At 37.7% G+C, this 3,738-nt stretch overlaps 1 long non-coding RNA gene across 2 annotated transcripts; it reads right to left on the bottom strand.

Annotated features, from left to right (window-relative positions):
* Positions 1-277: 277 nt before the first annotated feature.
* On the bottom strand, positions 278-1,749 carry LOC127086537 (uncharacterized). 2 transcript variants are annotated; one of them, XR_007789501.1, is made up of 3 exons: positions 1,600-1,749; positions 1,327-1,464; positions 278-621 (listed from the first exon to the last, which is right to left on the bottom strand). It is a non-coding gene; the product is annotated as an uncharacterized LOC127086537 (long non-coding RNA). The 2 variants fall into 2 exon arrangements; XR_007789502.1 differs by having other exon boundaries at positions 1,595-1,744.
* Between the last annotated feature and the right edge of the window lie 1,989 nt (positions 1,750-3,738).

Genomic DNA, 3,738 nt, shown 5'->3' with positions numbered 1-3,738 from the left:
GCCATGAGTTTGGTCCATAAATCCTTGTTTAGCTCCTAGGACATGGTACATCTTAGTTTTTGCTAAGGTCTTTGTTTCATGCTTGTCGTGGTCCATTCAAGTTATCTCCATTGATTCATGTTAATTGTCCATTCAAGTTATTGCTATTGATTCATGTCAATTGTCCATTCAAGTCACAAGCCTTTACCATCATTCACATTTCATCTCAATCCATTTCAATTCATTACAATCCCTCTTCATAAAATGGTGCATGATATGGCAAATTCATTCATCAAGATTCAATTCAAAGCCAATAAATTTCATTCAAATAAACAAACATCATTAATTATAATCCCTAAAAGGCCTATTATTTGAAAAAATACAAAATTTGGTAATGTTGACCAAAGTCAACCCAACCTCTTTTCATCCCAAATCCCCTATCCTAATTCTAATCACATCTTCAAATTCCATTTTGATCCTTGGTTGGCCATTGGTATATGGATGCATCGAATTCCAATCTTGATACCGTGAGTGTCTAAACCATCATGCCATGAACTTAGCAAAGAGACAGACAAACCATGATGTGAGTGAAAACCTTGCTGCAGAATGGACCACTTACATGAGCTTCGTAACATACATTACCTGCAATACATCCATAAAACATGAGAACCACGATTTGTAACCGCATATGTAGAAGATGACACCTGCTACATAAAAGCAAAAGCATAACAGATGCCACGAGCTTCCATAACAGAGTCTAAACTATGACCATACCATAGCTAAGTTAGAACTTGGTTTATACACATGGCCCAGATGCAGCAAAGTGCAGTGCAAGTTCAAGTCTGGACACAAATGCTTACCGCTCTACTATAAAGCCACAAAACAAAATCATGAATACAAGTTGCAGAACCACATTAAGACAGAGCTACCCTGCTACGTCAGCATAACCAAACCATATTGCAGTACAAGCATATGTCTGCACACACAACACTCAATCACAAAAATCTCATAAATTGACATTCATCATAAAACTAACTCATCACAGCAAAACCAGAATTGAATCTAACCATTCATTAATTAAGAGACTATCACTCACTACAATATAAATTCAGATGAACTTGCAATGAGATCCACCAAAATCAAAAAATTGGACTCTTGAAAACAAGGACACCAGGAAATATTTTGAATTAAGGAACATTCAAATATATCCGTTAAGATGGAGTTTTACATAACAGTAAAAATGGAATTCCTACCACAACACACAAATGTTTTATGACAGTAAATAGGAAACCCAATACAGGACGACGCTATCTAAAAGACCACACTACAAACAAAATTCAGGCTTACCACAATAATTTTGGTCCCCACCAAATCTGGGGAAAATTCTCCTCTAACAGAATGATTCTTTCCACCCTCCGTCAGCTCACGATCCACACATGGTTTGAGCACTTCACACTTCTTCTATAAAAATGGACATCCCAATCGCTGCAAAGAATGGGAAGGATAATGTTACTCTGTTGAAAATCCTCATAGAAATTTCACATAAAGCTCTAAAGACCAAGCTTGTTCAAAGTTTTAAATCGAAACTTTGAACCAAGTGAGCTAAAACCCCAACCTTACCACGACGAGAAATCATCCAAAGACCCAACAGACGCAAGGAGCCGTAGCAGAGTAGAACGAAAGTGACTTACGTCACCGAGGAGATCACTCGTGGGATAAGACCGTTTCCAGAACCTAGAAAATCGCGGCGGACTCGAAGACTTTCAGAACTTCCGATTCGGTAATGTTTCTTTCCTTTTATGCATAAATTGTGAACACCACATGTGAAGCAACCGTTAACATGTGAAGCAACCGTTTCTTTCCTTTTATTCTGTTCTTTCCTTTTATGCTTTATTTTCTTTTGAGGTGGTAATTAAAGGGGCATGTCAGCTTTTGATCTTCCCCGTGATATATGGATTCCCCATTCATTGCATTAATATTGTTGTCATTTTTTTGTCTGCTGGAGCAAAGAGGTTGAGACTAATCGTCTCCCTTTCGGCCTCCTAGTCATGGTCACTTGGGTTTCGACCTGAGTTGGTTTGAAGGGATCGTGGGCCTTCAGCCCAACCTAGCGGTGGAAATGGTGCTTTGGGCCTCGGGGGACTTGTAGTTTACTGTTTTTTAAACCAAACCCCTCATTTGGACCATGCACCCCAGTTGATTGTGTTTTAAAATTCATTTATTTTGTTTTCTTTTTTATCTAGATATTTAAATAAAATAATTATAATTAATAACATGATTTTAATTATTTTTTAATTTTCATTTTATTTATGCATTTCATTATAACATTATAATTAATTAAATAAGTTGTTAATTATTAATTGTAAGCAAATAATTCTTTTTTTTTAAAAGATGAATTCAATCTTGGCTCAACACCAAGTATTTCTATCTAAACCCAATTAATCCTACAAATTCAAATTCAAAAGATTTTAAAATCAATAACTTCTAAAAACATTCTCTTATAACTTAAAATCTGGATGAAAAAGAGTATAGGAGGCGTTTGCTTCACTATCTCTCGAGTATTCGAATGGTTGGCGCTCGCCATATTGCTCGAATTCTCGTCATCCGATTAAAACACTTTAAATAAACTCTGGATGAAAAAGAGTATAGGAGGCGTTCGCTTCACTATCTCTCGAGTATTCGAATGATTGGCGCTCGCCATATTGCTCGAACTCTCGTCGTCCGATTAAAATACTTAAAATGAACTTGGATAAGGGAATAGGTGGCCCACGCCTCATTATTCCTTGAATAAGCAAATGGGAGGCGTTCGCCTCACTACCGCGCATATTTGATTTCCGCCAATAACTTTTAATATTAATTTGAACAAAAAAGGAAATAAGAGCGTTCGCCTTGTTATTCCTCGAATAATTGAACGATTGGTGTACACCATATTGCTCAATATTTTGTCGTTCTTCTAAAAAATAACAAATACATTAAACCTTTTTCTCGCCCTCATGCGACCAACAACTTAACTCTTTTCAAAAAGAACATTGCTTAATCCTTTCTAGTGCGTACACAAACTAATAGACTCCCGAACCCGAATATGGTTGCGACGACCATTATTACATTTTTGAAAGGTTTTATCGATATTTTCCTATTCCTTCATTGGGATAAATAAACTTCGGTGGCGACTCTGTTCGAACTAATTTTTTCCGTGACCATCGCGAGGGATCATATTTTTCGAGATGCGGCAGATGACAACTCTGCTAGGGACATTGCTCCAAGTAATAGAGAGTCAAGCCTAATTTAGTTTAATTTGAAATGAATGTTAAAATGATATTTCTTTCTTCCATGTTGCTTCAAGTGGAGTGAAGAAATCATATCCTAACCTCCCAAAGAAGCCAGAAGGTCAGACCATGCCATAATAGGAGGAGGGGCAAATAGAGTACGACGATGTGTTCTTGTGCCTTACCACCAGGTTGCTGCCATCGTGCCCACACCATATCAACAACCATTTCAGCAACAACAACTGTATTAACAACAACACCGAAGTCACCAGCAACGTGTTCCATAACAACGTCAACCTAACCAGCAGAGGGTAAGAAGGCCAGAAAAACATTTTGATCCTTTGCCAGTACCATATAGCCAGATCCTTCCTTACCTGCTAAAAGGTGGATTGATTACCTTGAAAGAGCTAACACCTGCGATTCCTCCCTATCCGCCAGGATATGATACCAATGCTCATTGTGAGTATCATATGGGTGCCCCAGGGCACACAGT

Source organism: Lathyrus oleraceus, chromosome 5 (genome assembly GCF_024323335.1).
Source record: "Lathyrus oleraceus cultivar Zhongwan6 chromosome 5, CAAS_Psat_ZW6_1.0, whole genome shotgun sequence".
NCBI lineage: Eukaryota > Viridiplantae > Streptophyta > Magnoliopsida > Fabales > Fabaceae > Lathyrus > Lathyrus oleraceus.
The sequence above is the reverse complement of the archived record's forward strand: the minus strand, read 5'-3'. Positions and strand labels throughout refer to the sequence as shown.